Here is a 26,524-nt window from a genome sequence, read left to right as displayed (position 1 = left end):
TTCTACGAATTTTACAAGGCAGCAACATTGTTCACATGAAATAACAACCATTTAGGGGGGGGGGGTCGTCGGGTTTTAGCACTTAGACCCTTAGAAACTTTCAAAACCTTGCAATCGAGTCCTTGGCCGGTTATACAGGAGGTCCGGCCAATGGTTGACCAAATTCCGGCAAGATAGCTCGCCGACGACGATTGGGTAGGTGAGGGGAAAGGATCAGTGACTCACGGCGGTTATGGGGGTGGTCGGGGCTGAGGCGGGGAGGCGCTGTAGCAGTGTAACGGCGGCGAACAGGGGCAGGCGGCGGAGCTCTGAGGGGGTCGACGGCGTTCCAGTGGCTAGGGTGCCAGAGGGCGGTGGGAAAGTAGTTGAGAAGCTTCTACGTGGTGAGGTGGTGCTGACGGGGTGCTCGGCTGGGGCTAGAAGTGGGCGAATCAGTGGGTCGACGATGAAGCCGAGCGGCGGCGGAGCAAGGAGTTCGCCGGCGCTGCGGTCTGGTGGTTCTGGTGCGCAGGAGCGAGTTTGGATGGGTTGGGGAGTATCAGCGGACGACGGGGATGCTGTTTGTGCTCGGGATCGAGGGTGGGGAGTGGCGGTGAGGGCTGCCGACGGTGAGGCTGAACGGGCGGCGGACTGGAGCTCACCGGTGCTGCGGGAAACAACACTCCGGTGCAAGAAAATGGAATTGGGTGGGTCGATGAGCTGCAGGGAGTCACGGTGGTGCTCTAAGAGCGTTGGGTTGGGGTCCGGAGGTGGTGTGGGGAGTTGCCAACGGTGGTCCGGGGCGACAGCGGAGGTCCAGTGAGGAGTAAGCTCGGTGAAAGAGAGATGGCGGTGAAATAGGGTTGCAGGAGCAGAAGAGAAGATGCAGTGGGGCATCCAGATGGGCCTTAAGTCACTGGAGAGGACACAGTGGCGAGACGTAATGTTAGGGATCGACGATGTGCGTGGCGATAGCGGCGGAGTTCGGGCAGAGACAGAGGTGGCGTGGCGCGCGCGGAGGATGGCAGCTGGGTAGGTTATGGCGGCGGCGGGCTGGAGAACGGCACATGGGTCGCCGGAAGCAGGAGGTGGCGCTGGAGTCGCTGCGACGGCGAGCGGCGGCGAGGATCAGCTCGGGGAGACCGCGGGCGGCGTGGTGAGGCGAGGGGAAGCCAGCGCGAGGGTGGGAAGCGGCGGGGCAGAGGCCGGGGTGGCACGTGGCAATGTCCTGAGCGGCGCAGAGATGGCAGGGGCGGCGCACATGGCCGGGCAGTGGCGGCAGCGTGCGGCAGAGGAGAAACAGAGGAGGGAGAGAGAGAGAGAGGTAGACGAAGGAGGACCTGAATGCAATTTCAGAGAAATGCAGGGACCCTACTGTAATGCATCAATAGCTTTTAAACCAGTGCTCAAATGGAGATGAGCTATAACATCCTAAGGTAATTTCCTTAAATTTTAATGAATTTATTTTGGCTCAAATGAAATTTCCAGGTTTTTCTCTAATTCTTGTGGCATTTAAAGCAATTTATAACACAAGAAAATAAAATTAATGATAGGATCAACTTGCTTGTGCATTCATGCTGGAGCATTGTTTTAATTGTGTTGAGTCTATAGGGTTTGAATTCAAATTATTTGAATTCAACTAGATTTGTTTGAATGGCTAGAGTATAGAAAAAGAAAAGGAAAGGAGAAGGAATAAGGCAGCCCAAACCTCCTCCTTGGCCCGGTCCAACACTCCTCCCTCCTCTCTCCTTTTCTTCCGCGGCCCAGCCCGAGCTCACTCCCCTCTCTCCTTCCTTTCCCTCCCGCGTGGGCCGTGCCTCGGTCCAGCTCCCCCTCAGCCCCGCGCCTCTCTTCTCTCTTTCCTTCCTGGGCCGCAGCGTCTCCCTGGCCCAGCCTCGTGCGCTGCCTTCCCTCCACCGCTCTCTCTCCCTCGCGGTCGATGACAGGGGGACCCCACCTGTCGGGGTCGTCCCCTTCCCCGCACCCGAGCCGGACTCGAGCTCGAGTCCGAGCTCGACTGACCTCGCCGTGCCGTCTTTTGTTCCGGGCCCGCACGCCAGGGCGCCACAGCCGCCACTATAAAGCCCCGCCTCCCCTAGGGCTTCTCCCAGGTCGCCGCCGTGCCCCGCTCGCGCCCAACCCTAACCACCTCTGCTCGCCGCTGCCGTGCGCCTCGGGCCGCCGCCGCGCCTTCTCACCGCCGCCCTCTACCGTCGCCTAAGCACCGTGGGCTTACCCTGGTGGGGTAAGGACGCTAATCCCCCTCCCTCCTCCCTCGGTCTCGTTTCCCCGCGGCCGCGCGAGCTCGCCGGAACTCCCGAGCCACGGCCCGTCGCCGCCCGGCCGCCACGGCCAATTTGGCCGCCTCTCTTTTCCCCAAAACGTTTCCCCGTGCCTCCCTCTCTCTCCCCGTGCTAGCCGTACCCCGAATCGAGGCTGGAAGCGCCCAATTGCGTGTCCTCCGGCGAGCTCCAGTCGCCCTCCGCCGCGCCCAACGACCGCCGCCGCCGGAGCCCGGCCGGAGATCCTTCGGCCGTCCGATCCAAACCTAACGGTCTGGATTAGATCCAGACCGGTACTCAACCTGAGCCGCTCAATCTCAAAGCGACGATCTGGATTAGATCCAGATCGGCATTAGATCCCAACCGCCCGATTTAGATCCGGTGGACCGCGTAAATCTCAGCCCTAGATCTCTTCTCAACCGACCGATCTAGATCCGACGGCCACGGTGCGCGTGTACCCCTTCACGAGATGGATCTAATCTGAGCCGTAGAGAATAGATCCAATGGCCCAGAACTGCGCGTACCGCTTCAGCCCGCTTCTTTTGCTAAAGAGCCCCCGGCTTTTCCTGGAATCAACCTGCAGTACTCTTTAGTTCAAAAGTAATTACGGTTAAGTCCTGTTTTACTCGTTTAGGCCCCTGAGCTTTCCAGTTTTAGCGCCCACCATCCAAGCCCCGGGTTTTCACGTGCTAGCCCCTGTGTCTACCCTTTAATTACATTGAGGTCCCTGGTTTTTGCCAGAACCCCCTGGAAGTTCTGTTTTTCTCGCAAATAGGTCCCTGGATCTCGTTTCAAGCGTAGTTTTCGCGTTCTAGCTCCGTTTTAGGTGTTCTTTATATCCACGCGATTGTTGTAATGCGTAGAATAGTTCTAGGCTAGTTTTGTGTGCTGTTCTATTGTATTGGTGTACTATTTTCTTATAGTTTGCTATGGTTGTGCATGTGTGTATGTGTGGACTATGCTTGATGATCGTGAGTAGACGCGGAGCCTTTGGACGAGTACCAGGAGTAGCCGTCTTCTGAAGCTTTTGAGCAGCAGCAGGAGAACTTTGAGGAAGGCAAGTATAACATGAACCTCCTATCACTTTTTAATGCAATTTCATACTGCATTTTAATTCTGTATGCCTATAAGGACTTTCCTAGCCACTTTATATCCTATATATATATCCTTTGGATTGCATTATGGTTAGTGGTGCTAGGTTGCTGCGCTATAACACACTTGGTCCTTTTTAATTAAATTTGATTAATGGTCTTATGCAACTTAATCCTGAGCGTGGCCCTCTGTGCTGTGTGCTTGAGTGGCTCACGTCTCCGTAAAAGATGTTTTGTTAGAAACTTGGTTTAGGGGGCCAGCACGGTGCTTAGTGCTTGGTTGGCCACTCTCCATAAGGACCGGTTCATAAAGCGACAACCTGGGACAACCGCGCAACCACAAGACTGGAATGGGATGGTCTTGACTTACTAATTAGGTCGTGTTGGTTCGGAGTAACTTACCTACGTGGGCAAGAGGGGTGGTAAGCTTCAATGGTCCCTGCTCCTCCGGCTTGGTATGTGCTGTGTGTCTTGTACCCCCAGAGGTGGGCCCCATCGTTGCTGATCCAGAATCCTTAGCGGTTACACCCTACCAACGTGATCTTTTGTAACGGTCTCGTAGTGTGCTTGCTAGCCATCTCACCTAAGGAAGTGTGATGAACAACTAGCGTAGCTCATGACTTGTGGGTAAAGTTGTGCAACCTTTCGAGAGTGTAAAACTGATATATCAGCTGTGCTCACAGTCATGAGCGGCCCGGATCCTCCGTCTGATTAGTGGGGTTATCAACCTTTGATTAGGGAGTTTCCCCGGGTGGTTTTGGTTTGGATGGTTCTCAGTAGTTCTTAATTAATATTGATTAATTTATTATGCAATTTGGGTTTATGGTAATTCATCCACTTATAGTAAATAGTTTTAATAAAATTTGCCAAGACTAAAAGCTAATGCAGTTGAGTCAGCTAGCCTAGAGCCTCATAGTTTGTGTTATACTTGTTGAGTATTAGTTTGTACTCACACTTGCCTCTCTACTCTTCTGTTCTATTTCGGATATCTTTGACTGCTGCTCAGTGCCCGACAACGTGGAGGACTACGTCAGCGGCTTCGACGACTTCTAGGCGTTTGTCTCCCAGTCGACGTCCCTGTGGCGCCCAGCTCTTCATGTATCTCTTTTACGCTTCCGCATTCCTTGAACTGATTCTTGATTCAGTTGTAATAAAGATATTCATTTTATAATTTATACATTTTTATTCGTGACATGTGTTGTGATATCTTGATAATCTGTTGTATATATGCGTGACTTGATCCTAGCGCATATATGATTGCTCGATTTATGTTCTTATAAATCAGGTGTGACAGATTGGTATCAGAGCCGTGTTGACTATAGGACGAAGCCTAGATAGAAATGGTCGAGTTTAGGGATTTCCTTTCGCTTGCTCTGCTTCCGCAAAACCCAAACATTCGTTTCTGCTTCTATTCCTTGAGTTCTAAACCTCGAGTTTGCTAATCCTCTCTGCATTTTTTTCCGAGGATTAGTTTGATAGATCTCGTGGACGTTGGCCTGAATTCGTTTAACCCTATAAGTGTAGGCTATCCCAATGAAAATACGCTAGAACGAGTGTGTTAGTCGAGTAGTTTGATAAACTCGACTAAGTTGTGAACATTGGATGTTTGTTATTGTGCAAATGTGTGATTTGGATTTTTGGGTTGATTTTATAGTTTAGAATTAAAATTCTTTATGCAAATCGATCTTAATGCAAACTTGAATCGAGTAATAAAAAAATTGAGATAGATCGTGGGGGGGTAAAACCGTACATTCCTTCCTCTCTATTTTATGCTGTCAGAGTTTTCCTTCCCGAAGATATACCATATCTATCTCTTATAAATTTCGCTGTGCTGCAAACAGATGGTGAACACCAGGAGCACCGGCACCGGTTCTAGCCAGCAGGGGTAGAACAACCAGAGCACTGACCAGCCGCTGCCGATGCCTCCACCTCTGACTCCGGAGTAGTTCTTCCAGCTCCAAATGCAGATGATGGCCACCCTGAACAACACCGTTCAGACGCTGCAGCAGATCCACGCTCAGCCGCCACCGCCTCCGCCGCAGCAGCCCCGCGACAGGCGCGCGGACTTTCTGAGGGGTCACCCGCCGACGTTCTCTCATGCGGCTGATCCACTTCAGGCTGACGACTGGCTTCGTCAGGTGGAGCGCCAGTTGGACGTCGGTCAGTGCGACGACAGGGAGCGAGTCCTGTACGCAGCAGGGCAGCTGCGAGGCTCAGCCCTCGATTGGTGGGAGTCCTACCCAGCTCGGGACCGCGACACTCTCACTTGGGCCCAGTTCCGGGAGCGTTTCAGGAACCATCATATCCCTGCTGGAGTGAAGAAGATGAAGCACAAGGAGTTCCTTGCGCTCAAGCAGGTACATTCGAGTAAAATCTTTCCACAATTTCTTTTTGAGCTCAAACCCACCCTTGTTGTAAGAAATGCTGAGTAAATTCCCATCTTCTTTCCGGCGATTATCATTTCAGGGAGCTATGACGGTGACTGAGTACCGTGACCGCTTCCTCCAGCTCGCTCGCTATGCCCCCGCTGAGGTCGCCCATGATGGCAATAAGCAGGAGCGCTTCAGGGAGGGACTGGATGACCACCTAGAGTATGCGCTCATGAACCACCGCTTCGATAACTTCAACCAGCTGGTTGATGCTGCCCTCAACACTGAGCGTAAGCGCCAGGAGATTGAGGACAAGAAGAGGAAGATGGCTCCTACTGCGTCGGGTTGCAACACTCGGCCTCGATACCAGTACCCGCAGCAGCAGCAGCAGCAGCACCAGAGGCAGGTCCAGCAGTACCAGCAGCGTCAGCAGCAGTACCCGCCTCGTCCTCAGCAGCAGCAGCAGGCGGGACCGGACCAGAGGCTTCCAGCGCCTTCGGCACGCTCTGCTCCACCGGCTCCACCAGCTCCGCGGCAGGGAGTGCCTACTCCTTCTGCCGGGCAGCAGGCTCCAGCATTCCCACGGGCGTGCTATCATTGCGGCGAGCCGGGGCACTACGCCAACGTCTGTCCCCGGAAGGCGCAGGCAGGACAGCAGGGGCGTGCAGCACCGCCCAAGGCCCCAGCTCAGGGCAGGGTGAACCACGTGACGCCCGAGTCAGCGGCCGAGGCTCCTAACGTGGTGATTGGTACATTCATGGTCAACACCCATCCTGCTACAGTGCTTTTTGATACTGGTGCTACGCATTCTTTCATCACCCAGTCTTTTGTTGAGCATCATGGTATTCATACTAGCACATTAAGGAGGGGCATGTTAGTGTCTTCACTAGGAGGGCAGTTGAGGTCTCATATCTTCTGTCCCAGAGTCAGTATTGTCATAAGGGGGGTAGAGTTCAGTGCAAATCTGATGGTGCTAGACACCAAGGGTATTGATGTGATCGTCGGGATGGAGACTCTTGCCAAGTGGGGAGTCCGGATAGATTGTGCTCAGAGGACGGTTCTTCTGTCAGCACCGGATGGTCAGGAGGTTACTGTGGGTGCCTCAGAGCCTTCTGGATTTCTTCATCAGATGGAGGCTAGACCCACGGATGGTATTCGCATGGTGTCTGAATTCCCGGATGTCTTTCCAGATGATTTGCCGGGTATGCCGCCTGATCGCGACATTGAGTTTTCTATTGATCTCTTGCCTGGCACAGCTCCTATTGCTAAGCGGCCCTATCGTATGGCTCCTGTTGAGCATGAGGAAGTTAAGAAGACTATCGACGAGTTGCTAGCTAAGGGTTATATCCGTCGCAGTTTCTCTCCTTGGGCTTTCCCTGTATTGCTTGTAGAGAAGAAGGATGGCGTGAAGAGAATGTGCGTCGATTATTGAGATCTGAATGCAGTCACCATCAAGGACAAGCATCCATTGCCCCGTATTGAGGACCTTTTCGATCAGCTTCAGGGTGCTTGTGTATTCTTGAAGATTGATTTGCGTTCGGGTTATCATCAGCTGAAGATTCGTTCCGAGGATATCCCGAAGACGGCATTCACTTGCAAGTATGGGCTATACGAGTATACGGTCATGTCCTTTGGCTTGACCAATGCTCCGGCTTTCTTCATGCATCTGATGAACAAGGTTTTCATGGATTATCTGGACACCTTTGTGGTGATATTTATTGATGATATCTTGATATATTCCAAGTCAGAAGCAGAGCATGAGAAGCATCTGAGGCTTGTGTTGCAGAGGCTCAGAGAGCACAAGCTGTATACCAAGCTCAGCAAGTGCGAGTTCTGGATTGACGAGGTTCCATTCCTCGGTCATGTTATCTCCAAGGGAGGTATTGCTGTGGACCCCGGGAAGGTGAAGGATGTGCTTGACTGGGTTGTACCGCAGACAGTGAAGGAAGTCCGCTCTTTTCTGGGCTTAGCAGGTTATTATCGGAGGTTCATTGAGAATTTCTCCAAGATTGCGAAGCCTTTGACTTCCTTGCTGGAGAAGGGTGTGGATTTCTCTTGGACTGATGAGCGTCAGAAGGCCTTCGAGGAGCTGAAGAAGAGGTTAACTACGGTGCCAGTCCTTACTCTGCCAGACCAGAGCAAGAGGTTCACAGTGTATTGTGATGCTTCGAGGGATGGTCTTGGTTGTGTCCTGATGCAGGAAGGCAGAGTGATAGCTTATGCCTCGCGGCAGTTGCGTCGGCACGAGCTGAATTATCCCACTCATGATCTGGAGCTAGCCGTAGTTGTGCATGCTCTGAAGATATAGAGGCATTACTTGTTTGGGCAGCAGTGTGACATTTACACTGATCACAAGAGCCTCAAGTATATTTTCACGCAGAATGAGCTGAACATGCGGCAGAGAAGATGGCTAGAATTGGTCAAGGATTATGACCTGGAGATTCACTATCATCCGGGCAAGGCCAATGTCGTGGCAGATGCTCTGAGCAGGAAGAGCTACGTTAACATGGCCGTGGCTTTTCAAATGCCTCAGGAGTTATGCGAGGAGTTTGAGCAGTTGAGTCTGGGTTTCTTGCATCATACCTCGGGTACATCATTCGAGGCAGAACCCACTCTAGAGGCCGAGATCAGGCAGCATTAGAAAGATGATAAGAAGCTGCAGGAGATCCGTGAACTGCTGAAGGTTGGCAAAGCCCCTTATTTCAGAGAGGATGATCAAGGTACCTTGTGGTACAAGGGTCGGATATGTGTGCCGGATGTAGCGGATCTCAGGAAGTTGATTCTGAGTGAGGCTCATGATACGGCATATTCCATTCATCCAGGCAGCACGAAGATGTATTACGACCTAAAGGAACGATTCTGGTGGTATGGAATGAAGCATTCCGTTGCGGAGTATGTGGCTATCTGTGACACTTGCCAGCATGTCAAGGTAGAGCATCAGAGGCCAGCAAGGTTATTGCAGCCATTGAAGATTCCAGAGTGGAAATGGGAGGAGATCACTATGGACTTCATTGTGGGGTTGCCTCGTACTCAGAAGGGGTACAACTCTATATGGGTAGTAGTGGATCGGTTGACGAAGGCTGCCCACTTCATTCCGGTGAACACTACTTACTCCGGCGCTAGACTCGCAGAGTTGAACATCTCCAAAATCGTCTGTCTGCATGGTGTTGCAAAGAAAATTATATCTGATTGAGGATCTCAGTTCACTTCACGGTTCTGGGAGCAGTTGCATGATTCGTTGGATACGAAGCTGCGTTTCAGCACTACTTATCATCCTCAGACAGATGGGCAGACAGAAAGAACCAACTAAGTGTTGGAGGATATGCTTCCAGCCTGTGCTATTCAGTACGGTACCAGCTGGGATAAATGCCTGCCGTATGCAGAGTTCTCCTATAATAACAGTTATCAGGCCAGTCTGAAGAAGTGTCCTTTCGAGGCCCTGTATGGTCGGAAGTGCAGGACTCCATTGTATTGGGATCAGATTGGTGAGAGGCAGGTATTTGGTCCGGACATTGTTGAGGAAGCAGAACAGCTGGTACAGCAGGTGTGCGAGAACCTGAGGGTCGCTCAGACTCGTTAGAAGAGCTACGCGGATGTTCGTCGTCGAGATCTGACCTTTGCAGTGGGTGATCATGTATACCTGAAGGTCTCGCCGATGAGAGGGATTCGCAGGTTTAATGTGAGAGGGAAGCTAGCCCCTCGATACATTGGTCCGTTCAAGGTGTTGGAACGGAAAGGTGAAGTGGCATATCGCTTGGAGTTACCTCTCAGTCTCTCAGGAGTGCACGATGTGTTCCACGTGTCTCAGCTGAAGAAGTGCTTGAGGGTGCCAGAAGAGCAAGCACCGATAGAAGGGTTGGATGTGCAGGAGGATCTGACCTACATCGAGCATCCAGTGAAGATTCTGGAGACATCCGAGAGAATTACCAGAAACAAGAGGATCAAGATGTGCCGTGTTCAGTGGAGTCATCACACAGAGGATGAGGCTACTTGGGAGCGAGAAGATGAGCTGAGGAAGACATATCCCGATCTCTTTGCTAGCTAGCCTATTCGAATCTCGGGACGAGATTCCTGTAAGGGGGGTAGGTTTGTAACACCCTAAGGTAATTTCCTTAAATTTTAATGAATTTATTTTGGCTCAAATGAAATTTCCAGGTTTTTCTCTAATTTTTGTGGAATTTAAAGCAATTTATAACACAAGAAAATAAAATTAATGATAGGATCAACTTGCTTGTGCATTCATGCTGGAGCATTGTTTTAATTGTGTTGAGACTATAGGGTTTGAATTCAAATTTATTTGAATTCAACTAGATTTGTTTGAATGGCTAGAGTATAGAAAAAGAAAAGGAAAGGAGAAGGAATAAGGCAGCCCAAACCTCCTCCTTGGCCCGGTCCAGCACTCCTCCCTCCTCTCTCCTTTTCTTCCACGGCCCAGCCCGAGCTCACTCCCCTCTCTCCTTCCTTTCCCTCCCGCGTGGGCCGTGCCTCGGTCCAGCTCCCCCTCAGCCCCGCGCCTCTCTTCTCTCTTTCCTTCCTGGGCCGCAGCGTCTCCCTGGCCCAGCCCCGTGCGCTGCCGTCCCTCCCCCGCTCTCTCTCCCTCGCAGTCGCTGACAGGGGGACCCCACCTGTCGCGGTCGTCCCCTTCCCCGCACCCGAGCTGGACTCGAGCTCGAGTCCGAGCTCGACCGACCTCGCCGCACCGTCTTTTGTTCCGGGCCCGCACGCCAGGGCGCCACAGCCGCCACTATAAAGCCCCGCCTCCCCTAGGGCTTCTCCCATGTCGCCGCTGTGGCAGAACCAACCCGAATTATACCGGTTCAAGTACGCGAGTCCACTCCCGAGGGCCCCAACATGCTTCAAACGGTATAATTCCTTGGCCTGTCGGGTAACGTCCCGATAAACCACCGAAGGCAGGATCAAAACAAGGTACCCCGCACGAAGACGAGTCCAGAGATACAAAGGCCATCAAATTTTACATCACAGGCAGTTATAATACTTGAGTGTTTAAAAGTAACATAAACTTCCCAACCAGGGAATTATTACAAACCGACATAAGTTTTAGAACAAACGGCGATATTAATGTACGGTAGAGTACACGTCGTCAGTACAGATGTCATGTTTGCCCGTGCATGACATCACTCGGAGGGTTCCGGGTTGGCCGGTGACGGGTCCCACTCCACGGACCAACCATCAGGCAGAGGGTAGGGCCACGGTACAGGCAGAGCTGGGTCAGCAGGAGCATTACCTGAACAAAAGTTATAAAGCAAGGCTGAGTATTCTAATACTCAGCAAGGCTTACCCGTGATGGTATACATAGCCATATAACTAGACTCATGAAATCTTGTAATGGTTATGGGATAAGTTTTCAGCGGAAAAGCAACTAAGAGTAGATCCTTATTTTCATCTTTTAGCTTTTGAGGTTCTAGTTGAATATCCATTCTAGGTGAGCATCTAAATCTATACAAGCATGGTATAATCTTTGATCACTCATCATTTTTATAATAAGAATTATAATTGCTCTTGTTACTCAATGTGACAAAGGGATTAAGCAGTCTCAACAATCATGAGAAGCGGATGATTCAGAATCGAATTTAACCTTGCAAGGTAAACCTAACTCACACGCTTGGAACACCACAGGGTTGTTCCGAAGCAACCGTTTACCTTTCATTCCGACTCGTGGATCAGAGCCACCACAAGCGACTGCAGGACCATACGCACTTCCAAAGTGCAGGACGTACATCTGTAGCGCGACTACAAAACCCGTACTCCTGGTTGCCCTTGCAACACGTATTCCCACACGTCAAACATAAGTAACTAGAAGAAGCAAGACGAGTGGTGAGAGGTATGTCCACTACTCGGGCTGATTGGCTACTAGGCTTACCGCTTACCATATTTCGCGGCATGTGGTTAGTACTTTCAAACGCTTAACCCCGATCACCACACGCTGCGACCTTATCAAATTTCAATAACACAGACGGGGTATCATCTCAACCATGATACCTCACAAAACTCCCGTCCGGCATCCTTATAGTGATAACAGAATGTAAGCATTACAACTCCTATATCGCGCGAGTGACAGGAAATCACCCGACTTCTACCGGCCCTATTAGCATAGCAGCTAGCCGGACTCAAGTGCTAGTATTCAATACATTGGTTCCTAGGAGAATGCGACTAGGGTTTCAAGCAATTCCTAAGAACTTAATGCAGAGATAGATATAATAATATAAATTGCAGAGTAAATAAAGTAGGGTTTATGTCCGGGGCTTGCCTTCTGGTATAGGGTTGGGGGCAGAAGGATCGAGGTCTTCCGAACCTTGGTTCGGAGCTTCAGTTAGATTCTCGACGGTGTCTCCGGAATCTCCAAGAGTTTCTTCGGCTTGGTTCGCGATCAACTCGTAATCACTGTCGGTGAGGGTAAACGGTTCTACATGATTTGCAAGACAAATAATATTAGGAAATGTGCACTCTTTTATTTGAGTCACATCAAAAATTATGTTTTTAAAAGATTAACACTCCAAGAAAGGCCAAAACAAGAAAATTTTAACCTAAATTTATAATTGATGCTCAACTTATAACCATATCATGGAATTAATGCAAGGTAAGCACTAAAACATATTTTAAGGTTAAATTCAAATTTAAATTTGAATTTAAACTTTGGGTAAAGGATGTTATAAAATTTTGAATACTTAAAAATAAATCACTTAAGAATTCATGATCAAGAGATCTAATTAGATAAGTTTTAAAAGGTATGTTTAGCTAATTTTGGTTCAAAATAATTTGGAATGATTATTTTAAAAGAATTTAAATTATAACATGAGTTTAGATTTGGAAATTTTACATCACTTCATATATCATTTATAGGAATTGCACATTAAAATTATAAATAATAAAGCCAACATGTAAGAATTAAGGACTTTATACTCCCTTGTTTCAAATTTGAAAAAGATTCAGAAATATTTGGTTTCATATCAAACTCTTTTAATAAAAGTTATAGAGTTCATAATCTAGTTTCTAACAAAACAAGTTTTGCTAATTTTGGAATTTTCTACGATTTGTTATGTATTTTACAAGACAGCACGAGCACACCACATGAAATAACAAGCACTAGGGGGGTCTCGGTTCTTTTGCATCTAGGTCCCTGAAAAAGGTTTTCTTCTTGCGATTACACCCTTGCTCAGCCATGGCAACGGCCGGTCCGTCGGCCTCGACGGTGTTCCCGCCGGCGGCGTGCATCCCGGCCAGGAGGGCGAGCAATGCACCATCTACAGGACCTAAGGAGCTCACAGGACAAGGGGGCGCTGGATGGGTAGCAGAAGAACAGAGCGGACGACAGAAGGGGGCGGCGGCCGTGGCGGCGCATCGCCGTTCCCGGCGAAGGGCGGTGAACACGGTCAAAGGAGGGGCGCATGAGCATCAGTGAACCATCGGGAAGCAGTTCATATACCTGGTGGAGCTGGGGATCGGGTAGAAGGAGCTGTCGACGAGAGGACCGAGCTCGGGCGGTTCCGGCGAGCGGCGGCTCGGGGTGAGTGAAATTCCGGCGGAGGGGCGTCGGAAGCTGGGTTGTGTCGGGTTGAGGAGCTAGAGAAGAGGATGGGGAAGCTACTGGTTAAAGGAATTTGAGCGGGGCGGCGGGATTGAGAGGAAATCCGATGGGGGAATGGTGGCGGCAAATCGGTGCGGGCAGTCACAGAGGAGAGGGAAGGGGAGAAAACCACAGGGAAAAGGAGCTCTGCTCGATCATGTAGGACAAGCGCAATTCTACTGATGAAAGGGAGAGGGAGAGGAGAAGAAAGTGGTCACGATTGAGCCCACGGCGGCGAGCGGCGAGGTGGCGGCCGGCATGCACTCCGAGGGCACTGTGGCGCACGCACAGGAGGACACCGGAGAGGGCTACGACGGCGACCAGCGATGAAATGACACGTGGGGAAGGGTAGCTGCAGTTGAACAGCGGCGAGACAGAGCAAGGACCAGGGGGGCGCTCTGTCGTCGGCGCCAGAGGGGAAGCGGGGAAGAGCAGAGGGGGTGCAGAGGAAGAAGAAGGGGAAAGAAGCCAGGGACTGATTTGCAAAACCTTGAAAGCTCATGGGTCTGCCTGTAAACTAAAAATTCCCACTGATTTAAGGATCAAATGAGAAAAGTCCCAAAATGAAAGTTGTAGAATTTTTCAAACTCTACAAGTTTGTTTTAGGACTCAAATTCAAAAACCCAAAGTTTGCAGCATTACTTGTTAAGTTTTGAATTAAGTAAAATTTAAATTACTCCTGTCCTTACCAAACAAGATTTTGATTAAATTGTTGACATATTTGCAAACATTCATAGAATGTCATGATGACAATTAATTTTTACAAATAAGTTCTTAAGTAAGCATAAAAAATTACTTTTACCCCTCACTTTTTGCACAAAAGACCCTGTAACCTGTATTTTTACATATAGGCCCTTATCTTTACTTAAGGGCTTATTATTTCACCTTATGACCATACCCCAAAACACACACCTTGCACATAAAGACTTGCAATGCATGAAAATTTTCAAATACACCCTTATCACCTATGTCTATTACATCCAATGGTTTACTTTTTATGAATCTTATTACCTGGATGTCACAGCCTTCCCCCCTGAAAAGAATCTCGTCCCGAGATTCGGAAGCAGAAGATGATGGATCGGATCGATCAGATTTGGGAATTAGTTGAAAGGAAAGTCGGGAAATTGTGTTGCAGATAAGATTCTGTTTCCCAAGTTGCTTCCTCTTCGGTGTGATGATCCCATAAGATTTTATACATTTTAACTGTCTTTCTTCTGGTGACTCTTTCTTTGGTATCCAAGATTTTGATGGGTTGTTCAACATAGGATAGATCAGGTTCGATCTCAATGGTTGGGGTTTCAATGATCTCCGTAGGTACCTTGATACACTTTTTAAGCTGAGAAACATGGAAAATATCATGAATAACACCCATTTGAGGTGGAAGGAGAAGTTTGTATGCCACTGGGCCACAAAATTCAAGAATTTCAAAGGGTCCGATATATCGGGGTGCTAGTTTTCCTTTTATGCCGAAACGCTGAATGCCCTTGGTGGGAGATACTCGGAGATATACGAAATCTCCTATTTGGAACTGCAAGGGTTTCCTCCTTCGATCCGCATAACTCTTTTGTCTAGATTGGGCTGCTTTAAGATTGGTTTGAATAATTCTGACCCTATCCTCGGCTTCTACGACTAAATCTGGTCCAAAAATCTTGCGCTCACCGGTCTCAGACCAACTCAAAGGAGTTCGACATCTACGACCATATAATGCTTCGAATGGTGACATTTGAAGACTAGATTGATAACTGTTATTGTAAGAGAATTCGGCCAAGGCAAGATATTTGTTCCAACTCGTCCCGTAGTGAATGATACAAGCTCGGAGCATATCTTCAAGAATTTGATTGACTCGTTCAGTTTGTCCGTCTGTTTGAGGATGATATGCAGAGCTTCAGATCAGTTGGGTGCCGAGAGCGGACTGTAATTGTTCCCAGAAGCGTGCAACGAATGGTGCTCCTCGATCGGAGATGATGGTCTTAGGAACACCGTGTAGCAGAACAATTTGATCAAGATAGACTTCAGCATATTTCTTGGCGGAGTAAGTAGTATGTACGGGAATAAAGTGAGCCACTTTTGTGAGTCTATCGATAATCACCCATATGGAGTCATGTTTTTGAGATGTATTAGGAAGACCAACAATAAAATCCATACTAATGTCTTCCCATTTCCATGACGGAATGGGTAATGGTTGGAGTGTACCAGAGGCCTTAAGGTGACTAGCTTTGACCCTCTGACATGTATCACACTCAGATACATACTTAGCATTTTCTCTTTTCATCCTGGTCCACCAAAAATGTTGTCGTAGGTCTTGATACATTTTGGTGCTACCGGGATGAATAGAGAATTTAGATAGATGAGCTTCATCAAGAATTTGCTTTCGAAGTTGATGATCTTTTGGTACAACAAGACATTTGTTGAACCACAAGACTCCTTGAAGATCAATATGGAAACACTTGTATTTAGTCTCTCCTTGAGATAATTTTGATTTGATAATTTTGATACCCTCATTATGTAGCTGTGACATGATAATTTTATCTCGAAGGGTATTCTCCAGAGCTAAAAGATTCAGACTACCTTGAGGAATGAGTTCTAGATTGAGTTTCCTCATCTGATTACAAAGAGTGTCATTAATAGCAGCTATAGATGAACAGTGGCAATGTGCTTTGCGGCTAAGTGCATCCGCAACCACATTAGCTTTACCAGGATGGTAATATACCTCAAGGTTATAGTCTATGATCAATTCTAACCATCGTCTTTGCCTCATGTTCAAATCCGCTTGGGTAAAGATATATTTGAGGCTTTTGTGATCAGTGTAAATGTTACACTTAGCACCCATAAGATGATGTCTCCAGATCTTAAGAGCGTGGACGACGGCTGCTAATTCCAGGTCATGAGTTGGATAATTTCGCTCATGATTCCGGAGTGCTCTGGATGCATAAGCAATGACTCGGTCGTTTTGCATTAGAACACAACGGAGACCAGTTCCAGAAGCATCACAGTAGACATCGAAAGGTTGGGTATTATCTGGTTGAGCTAACACGGGAGCAGTTGTTAGAAGCTTTCTCAAAGTATGGAATGCTTCTTCACACTTATCATCCCACTGATATTTAACTTCTTTCTTAAGTAGCTCAGTCATAGGTTTGGATATCTTAGAGAAATCCGGGATGAATCGGCGATAATACCCTGCCAATCCAAGGAAACTTCGAATTTGATGGACTGAAGTTGGGGGTTTCCAATCCATAACTTCCTGAACTTTAGTTGGATCAACCGATATACCTTTGCTAGAGATAGTGTGTCCCAGAAATTTCACACTATCCAGCCAAAACTCACATTTTGAGAATTTGGCATAAAGACGATGATCACGTAATCGTTGAAGAATGATATGTAAATGATTGGCATGGTCTTCCTTATTTTTGGAATATATTAGGATATCGTCAATGAAGACCACGACGAATTTATCAAGTTCCGGCATAAAAAGGGAATTCATGAGATACATGAAATATGCCGGGGCATTAGTAAGCCCAAAGGACATAACCAGATATTCATATAACCCATATCTGGTTGAGAAAGCCGTTTTTGGAATGTCACAAGGCTTGATTTTAATTTGATGATAGCCAGAGTGTAAGTCAATTTTTGAGAAGACCTTAGCTCCAGCTAATTGATCAAACAAAATATCAATGCGGGGAAGTGGGTACTTATTTTTGATAGTGACCGCATTGAGTGGACGATAGTCAACACATAGCCTTAGGCTATTGTCCTTCTTTTTGACAAAGAGAGCAGGATAACCCCAAGGCGACGCACTTGGGCGTATGAAACCTTTATCAAGAAGATCTTGAAGTTGGATTTTAAGCTCGGCCAATTCGTTTGGGGGCATACGATATGGCCTCTTTGAAATAGGAGCGGTGCCTGGTTGGAGTTCAATTATGAACTCAATATCTCTATCAGGTGGCATTCCATGCAAATCATCGGGGAAGACATCAGGATATTCGCAGACTACCGGAATATCCTTAACTTTGAGGCCTGTGATAGCATATAAAAGTGCAAGAACAGAGATATTCCTGCCTGGGCAGATAAAGGGTAATGGTTATATAATATGGTGAATTGATTTCAATAACTCAGGAGGAAATATCCAACAGCACTCTATGTTCAGTCATCCAGTTCGTCCCGAGTATAACGTCAATACCCTCTAGGTTTAGCAAGATCAAATCAGTTTTAATCACTTGGCTGCCTAGTTGAATTGGCGCACTTCTAACCATTTGATTAGAGGCAATCTTACCTCCAGGAGTGGAAATCATATATGATCCTTGGGTGGAACAAGGATCTAGTCTTATTCGGGTACTACAGTTGTTACTAATAAAACTATGAGTTGCTCCAGAATCAAATAAAGTAACAACTGGCTGATGATGGATGGAGAACGTACCCAACATAACAAGGGCTCCGTCCGGAAGTTCCGCAAGGGTGGTGAAATTAATTTGCCCCTGCCGGACTTGCATCAGGGGCCTTTTACCCTTGTTCTGATTACCTTGGTTAGAGCTTTGCCCTTGATTAGGCTTCTTAGGCCGTGGACAATCCCTGATGAAATGATCTGCACTTCCGCAATTAAAACAGCGATAGTTGCTGCCTTTCGGTGGAGCTTGTCGCACATTTGGCCTTGGGCCAAATTGCTGTTGCTGCTGTGGAGGTGCGGAAGGTCTATAGCTTCCTTGTTGTTGAGGCGGCCTAAAAACCAATCGACCAAACGGGGCATTCCTCTGCGGTGCTCTTATTTGGGTATTAGGAACGACCCGATATCTTGGTGGTTGAGCACTCGAGGATCCCGTAGGGGTCTTTCTTTTCTTTTCCGCACGGTGTGCCATGATACAATCCTCCTGGGTTAAGGCCATATTTACCAGCTCACTGAAACTATTGGGCCTAGCAAGATTCAGGCGTTCCTTAAGCTTGGTATTAAGGCCACGACGGAAGCGGTCTTGCTTTTTGGCATCATTGTCTGCATGATGACCAGCATATTGGCACAGATGATTAAATGTCTGTGCATATTGCAATATCGTACTGGAGCCTTGAGTAAGTGCCAAGAACTCATTTAACTTCCGCTCCAGTAATCCTTCAGGGATATAATGTGCCCTAAAGGCGGTTCGGAATTCTTCCCAGGAGATGACGTGTCCCGCGGGCTGCATGGTACAAAAATTATCCCACCATATGCGAGCAGAACCGCGCAGCTGCTGAGCAGCAAAAGAAGCTTTGCTTGAGTCCCCACAAGGTGTAGTCAAAAGGGCGAACTTGGACTCAATGATATGAAGCCAGGCATCAGCGTCCAAAGGTTCTTCAGTTTTACTGAAGAATGGGGGTTGAGTGCTAAGGAAATCCTGATAACTGGCCGCTGGAGGGGGAAGGTCGTCACGACCTCCACGGAACTGTTGACGCTGTTGGTTTTGTTGTGCTTGTACCAGCAGATTAAGAAGCTCCATCTGCCGTGCCATCACTTCAGCTAGGTTGGGAGGTGGTGGGGGCGGCTGTTGAGAACCACTAGCTTGCTCTGCCCGGAAACCTTCCGGGGTTCCACGTGTGGCTCCCACCATCTGAAATAAAGGAGACGTCCATTAACATTCACATAATCTTACTCCTAGTTTCAGAAAATGCATCATCCATATATACTATGCACATATTCCATTCAATCTTCTCATTTCAACATATTAAGATAAAGATTAGAGAGATAAAAACATGAAACTTATATTACAACATGGATACAAGGGTTTTTTTTTCATTACATAGCTCATAGAATCCACCTACCGGCCATCTATATTACATCAAATGGCACTAGATCTAAACAAACTACACCTTAACTAGAGCACCTCACCCTTCGCAGAGTACAACTAAAAGAAAGTTGACGATTTGACAACTAGAAATCGTCGAAGTTGCCTATGGAAGACTGTCTACCAGAAGAAGAATGGTGAGGACTAAGAACAGGATCACCATGCTCAGAATCAAGTTCTGAGACTCCTTCAATCTCCTCTGGATCTTCTTCTTCAGCCTCAGGTACTGCAGGTGCAACAGGAGGGATTGGTGGTTGCTACAGTTCTTCGATTTGAGCTTGAGCATCATCAACCACAAGTATTAGATCATGGATTTGTGCCTGTAGAAATTCAATAACGGTATCACGCTGAGTGATTATGTGATCACTCTCATTGATCTGATCCTCCCGGTGATGGATAGTTTCATACCGTGCTGCAATAATCTCGTCCTTTTGAGTCACTAGAGTTTGAAGCTGATCCACTTGAGTATTTTGTCTATCAGCTTCTCTATCCACTATATAGATCGCTCGGCCCAACTCACGACGCAGAAGTAGATGATAATGGTACTGTACATTCATAAACCGCATCATCCCCTGGAGTGCTTCTTCCGGGGGACCATCCAATCTATGACTCTCAGGGACAATTCTGAGGTTCCAATCTGGCTCATCGGGATCTGTCGTTGAGAACAACCCGATGGGCTTTCCTGCAACTTCTTTCGGATGCTGAATGCAGAAACGATAGATCGCTTCTAATGCCGCTGCTTCAACAGTATCCACGATACGATAACCCACCACGTTAACTTCGATGGGCGACCATTGGGAACGAAATGGATGCTGTGGAATGGTCATTCTGACATGAGCTCTATGAATTCCATCCTCCACAAACTCGACAGCATCATACTGAGGAGGCTCCGTATAATGAAAAGATTGCAAGGATTCCTAGAGTAGACGAGGAAAACCTTCCCAATGGAGGGCATTGGTATGGAGATGCCCTTCCGGATCCCAGAAAACATTAGGTGAAGCTGCCATCTGCGATCAAGAATGCAAATGGTGAGATGTGTTTACCTCGTTAGAAGGTCACAAGGTAAATGGAAGAACGATTGGGACTAACCACCGTAGGATCTCTAATCGGTATATAAACTTAAGATTTTTGACTAACACCACCACATGAACCCCATTAACTCATATTAGAAATAAACAATATACTATTCATCTTTTTCTAACTGAAACATACAATGCACCCTTTTGTTTATCAAAGAATTATGCATGCACGTACTACTCGTCCTCTCAACCAAAAACAACTGCCGAATACCTTCGGACTTACGCAGTTAGATTCGGTGGCATAACACATACGTCTCTCCTTAATAACTAGTCGATAAGCCCTATCCGTCCTAATTTCGTTATCGTGGTTAGTGTACCTGCAGAAAACCACAATACATATATATATCCAATGAACCTTTCATGCCAGCATGTCATGAAAGCGTCCCCATTCATTACTGCTCACTATAGAAATAGCATCTGTACTATTACCGCCGTACAGACAACGTTAACATACGTCGTCGAAACAACATATTCACGGGGGGTACCGCAAAATGCGGGGGTATGAACAGCGATCGCCATACCCTGCGCCGAACCTTATACTCCCAATGTAGTCAACCTAAGTTGGTACATTGGCAGCATCTCAAGTAGGCCACTGCTTGAGAAACAGCGTTCGGTTCGCATCACCGACAGGAAGGCCAAGCTCCCTCAGTTGGCTGAGGATCCTTACCTCCTTACCTCACCATCGAAGATGTCGTTACAGAATGTAAGGTTGAGTTGTGCATGAATTTAAGTTTTTACAGAAAGTAATGCTGGAGGTTAGATTTTTATATATATGGTACAGCCACCTCTATTTTCCCTTAAACATCACCCTAGGGCTTTACGTACTAAGCACAACCTTAACGAATCCAACGTACCTTTTGCAAAATACTTTGTTGGTCAAATTTTATACCGAAGGTATTTTTAAGGCACTTCACATCTCCAGTGTACACTTGTTAGCTCTGATACCAGCTGTGGCAGAACCAACCCGAATTATACCGGTTCAAGTACGCGAGTCCACTCCCGAGGGCCCCAACGTGCTTCAAACGGTATAATTCCTTGGCCTGTCGGGTAACGTCCCGATAAACCACCGAAGGCAGGATCAAAACAAGGTACCCCGCACGAAGACAAGTCCAGAGATACAAAGGCCATCATATTTTACATCACAGGCAGTTATAATACATGAGTGTTTAAAAGTAACATAAACTTCCCAACCGGGGAATTATTACAAACCGACATAAGTTTTAGAACAAACGGCGATATTAAATGAAGCGTCCCCCCATCAGGGAAGACTTAAAAGTGTTACTTTATCAGTTCCAGGAGGCTGATAACACTTTTATTACATCAGATGGTACATCACCGTACAACTTTTCGCGGTAATGGGCAGTGAAGCGCCACTATCGCGAGGATTACAACTAGAACCCAAACTACTACGCTAACTACGAAGAGGGAATCATCAGGGTCTTGCGCCATGCGGAGCTCCAACGGTGACCTCACCCACAGGCAAGACTAGGTGCAGGACGGAACCCTACTCGACGTCTTCGGGAATGTAGTCGGGATCTTCCACTGTAAAGGTAAGAATGGGGTGTGTACGAACGTACTCAGCAAGTCCAATCACACCCGCGGAGGGGGGAATAACAGAGATAAATGTACAGGTTAATCCAAGGATAAGGTTATGGTTTTATTTGCGGAAAACTCGACTTTATGCAAAGGTTCGTTTAAAACATTTTCAAAACAAGTCGTTAAGCATCAAGGAGCACATGGCGTTGATCCACACAGGATCCAAGTTTAAAACTGCTACCGGACTCCCCGTCCGTCGTAGCACACGGCTCAGCGGCCGAACACTTTCCAAATAACACACACACCAATCCCGGAAAAACACTAGTTATGTGACCACACCGTAACTTGCCCAATACCGTGGGCACGGCTATTCGAATAGATTTTAACTCTGCAGAGGTGTGCAACTTTACCCATAGGTGGGGTACCACAGCACGAACACCTTAGTGCCGGTGCAGATCCCATCGAAGCCCTTATCCACCTTAGCTAGACCTGGCTAGCCACCACGGGATTTATCAAGGGTCATTCGACCTAACACCGAGGTTTAACCGGGGCATAAGTCACACAGAGCTTATCCCGTCTCCTTGATCACCCGTTGCTCCCAGCTCTCCTGGTGGCTATCAGACTAACTAGTGGGGTTAGGCTAAGCCGTTGCCCATACAACGGTCAAGTGGTTTGCACGACAGGAAGCTAGGTGAGACGACACATCAACTCGGTCCTTAGGGGTGACAAGATGGATATCTTCCTTTCACGCTCAACCACACAGGTACGCGCACACCAACGGCAATTCACACAGAAATACCATCCATCCCGTCTGACTCACTTTTCAAAACCACATTTTATCCCTCCCCACACGCACACACACTTTCTTTGCAAAACAAAATGGTCAAGGTATGGTTATCACAAGTAAGGTGGCTATCCTACCATGTTTTCGGCACGCAAAACCATGCAATTTTATAAAACGGGCCACTGGGTTGTGTTTATAAAAACTAGGACAGAAACATGCATCAAAGGGAGGGATTGAACTTGCCATCGTCAAGTCCTTGCGAAAGGTCCTGATCGAAGCACTGTCCCTCGGGTTCGAGGTCGCAGAACTGGTCCTCGGTTGCTTGGTCGCAGTCGGAAACTTCTTCGTTCACTCCGTGTCCTACGACGCAAACAAACAGACATGCAATCAAGCGAGAGAACTAAAAGCTTTTATCGTTGAGCTTGAATCGGAAATAATTTATTTACGGAAGTAGTGGTAATATTTTCGGGTGGTTTCTTAATGGCGTGGTTAGAACTATACTAGAAAGAGCGTGGTAAAGTTTCGGGTCAATCGGAGGTCATTTCGCGCATAAAATGACGCGCTAAAGAGGGTTTTACGGCTTAAACGGGGGTCCAGGGGCCTATTCATAATTATCTAAAGATGGTAGGGGCTTATTTGCGAACCCTATAAATATTCAAGGTATGCTAAAGGGTGTCGAGTATAATTGGGTTTACGTAATGGAGGGCTTGGTTTGAAATATTAAAAAGAGTAAGGTCTATTTAGCAAAAGAAGTAATTAAGGGGGGGTTCCTTTTGGGAAATACAGAAAAAGGGGGGGCTATGGGCAAAAACGCCCCTTCTTCCTCCTCTCCCCCGCACAGAACAGAGGAGGGGAGGTGGGGCGCCGGCGCCCGGCCGATTCCGGCGGCTCGGGGCACGGTGGCGGTTGGGGATGGGGGCAAAACGGAGAGAGAGAGAAGGGGGTTCGATCCCCGGCCTCACCTCGGGCCGGGGTGGCGCGTGGGGTCGTGGCGACGGGGGCCGGCGGGCGGCGGCAGAGCAATGCGCGGCGGCGGCGCTGGACTTGGGGAGGCGAGGGCTGGGTGGCGGTGGAAGGTTGTGGGGAGGTGAGCTGCGCGAAGGGCCGCTTTATAGCCGGGAGGAGGCGGTGGGGAAGCCGGGGGTAGATGAAGGCCGACGAGCGACGCGGAGCGCCATTAATGGCGTCTGTCCGTTCGCTCGCGTCGTGACGCGGCGTGCGGTGCAAGCACAGGGCGATGGCGGGGTGTGGCAGCGGCGGGCGGCGCGGTTAGCAACGGGCGGCGCGGCGGGGCGGGACGCGGCAGCAGCAGGCGGTGCGGCGTCGCGGGTTGGCCGTGCGCATGCAAGCGACGGGCGGCGCGGCGGTCGGCACGGCACGCGGTGCACGCGCGGGCGCGCGCGTGGGCACGGGTGGACGCGCGCGTCGCAGGGCCGGGCAGGGCGCGTGCGCGGCGCATAGGGCCGGCGCACGGCCGTGCGGTGCTCGGGAGCAGGGGGAAGGGGGAGGAACAGGGAGAAGGGGAGGAAAGGAAGGAAAAGAAGGAGGGGGAAAAGAAGAAAAAGGAAAAAAAGGAAGAGAGAAGGGAAAATGGAAAAGAAAAAAGAGAAAAGGAAATGGGAAAGGAAAAAGAAGGGAAGGGAAAAGAAAATGGAGAGAAGAGAAGGAACGACGCGTGCCGGCGGGATTCGTGCGCGCGACGCACGCACACTGCGCGAGGAGAACAGCGAGGGGAGGGGAAAACGCGTCGGCGCCAATCGCGGCGGCGGCCGCGGCCGGTCGGCCTCGTGCGCGGTATTCGCGCGAGGAGAGAGAGAAAAGAAAGGGAGTCGCGTCGGCGCTAATCACGGCAGACGGTCACGCGTGAGTGGCAGGCCACCGAGCGGTGCGGGACGGGACAGCGATCCGGTTAGGGTTAGGGTTTTGACGTCGAACACGAATTACTCTAGCGCGTGATTTAATTTAGTGAATTTTCAGGGCGTCACATTAAAGTACGGTAGAGTACACGTTGTCAGTACAGATGTCATGTTTGCCCGTGCATGACATCACTCGGAGGGTTTCGGGTTGGCCGGGGACGGGTCCCACTCCACGGACCAACCATCAGGCAGAGGGTAGGGCCACGGTACAGGCAGAGCTGGGTCAGCAGGAGCATTACCTGAAGAAAAGTTATAAAGCAAGGCTGAGTATTCTAATACTCAGCAAGGCTTACCCGTGATGGTATACATAGCCATATAACTAGACTCATGAAATCTGGTAATGGTTATGGGATAAGTTTTCAGTGGAAAAGCAACTAAGAGTAGATCCTTATTTTCATCTTTTAGCTTTTGAGGTTCTAGTTGAATATCCATTCTAGGTGAGCATCTAAATCTATACAAGCATGGTATAATCTTTGATCACTCATCATTTTTATAATAAGAATTATAATTGCTCTTGTTACTCAATGTGACAAAGGGATTAAGCAGTCTCAACCATCGTGAGAAGCGGACGATTCAGAATCGAATTTAACCTTGCAAGGTAAACCTAACTCACACGCTTGGAACACCACAGGGTTGTTCCGAAGCAACCATTTACCTTTCATTCCGACTCGTGGATCAGAGCCACCACAAGCGACTGCAGGACCATACGCACTTCCAAAGTGCAGGACGTACGTCTGTAGCGCGACTACAAAACCCGTACTCCTGGTTGCCCTTGCAACACGTATTCCCACACGTCGAACATGTAACACCCTAAGGTATTTTCCCTAATTTTTAATGAATTTATTTGGGCTTAAATAAATTTTCCATGCTTTTCTTTAATTTTTGTCGCATTTAAAGTAATTTTATAACGCAGGAAAATAAAATTTATCATAGGATCAAAATTGTTTGTGCATTCATGCTGCAGCATTATTTTTTCTTGTGTTAAGTTTATCGGATTTGAATCCAAATTTATTTGAATTCAAATGATGTTTGTTTGAATGAGTGGAGTGTAGAAAAAGAAAGGGAATAGAAAGGGGCCCAACCCAGCACACTCCCCTCCTGTCTCTTCCCGTGGGCCCTCTCTCCCCCTCTCTTTCTTCCCACGGCCCAAAGCCGCCCGAGGCCCAGCTCTCTCTCCCCTCTTTCCTTCTCTTTCCCCCGCGTGGGCCGAGCCCCGGCCCAGTTTTTCCCCCCAGCCCGGCCTGTCTCCCCGCTCTCCCCCTTCTCCCTCTGGCGAGCTGGACCCACGCGTCAGCGCCTTCTCCCACCTTCCCTTCTTTCTCTCCTTCCTCTGTTTTCTCCGGCGCTCAACGGCCTCCGAACCCGCCGGCGGTTTTCCCCTCTGGGCCCGCACGCCGAGGCCTCGACGTCCGCCCTTAAGTGGCCCTGCGACCCCCACCCACCGTGCCCTAACCCCGCCGCCACCCAGAACCCTAGCGTTGCCCTTTCCCCGCTCCTCCGTGCCACCTCCCCTCGGCCTCACCGTCGGTAGGTCACCTCGCTGCACCCCAGAGCACCACGTCACCCGCAGTAGCTCCGCCTCGTCCCCTAGAAGCTTACCGAGCCGTGCGTTGGAGCTCTGGACCTCGGCATCACCGGAATCAAGCCTCGACGTCACCGCCGGTGATCTGCTCCGCCTCCCCAATTGCTCGCCGTCGTTGGGTCTTTGGCCGCGCTGATCCCCGCTACACCTTCACAGGGCCTGCACGTGTTGATTTGGTGGACCAGCAGGCCGGGAGGGGCACCACGACGAGCTGTCCGCGAGAGCCCGATCCACCCGCCGCCGGTCGTCGTCGGTTTCTTCCCTCCGCTACAACTCCAGCCACCGCGAGCCTTTGGTGAGCTCCCCTTTCCCTCCCTGGTCAAGTTGCACCGAAGGCCGTAGCGTTTAGGTCTTAGTTGCGCCCAGAACGCACGCGCATCGGCGTGTTCGCCGCCCCGAGCCGCCCTCGCCGCGGGGATCACCCACCCGAGCCCCGATCCGCCACGTTGATAGCCCAGGTGGATTACCCGTACCACTAGCTTTCTCCACGGCTTGATCCCGAGCCAAACGAAGCCCG

Source organism: Panicum hallii, chromosome 4 (genome assembly GCF_002211085.1).
Source record: "Panicum hallii strain FIL2 chromosome 4, PHallii_v3.1, whole genome shotgun sequence".
NCBI classification, from domain to species: Eukaryota; Viridiplantae; Streptophyta; class Magnoliopsida; order Poales; family Poaceae; genus Panicum; species Panicum hallii.
This window is presented reverse-complemented; position numbering follows the sequence as displayed.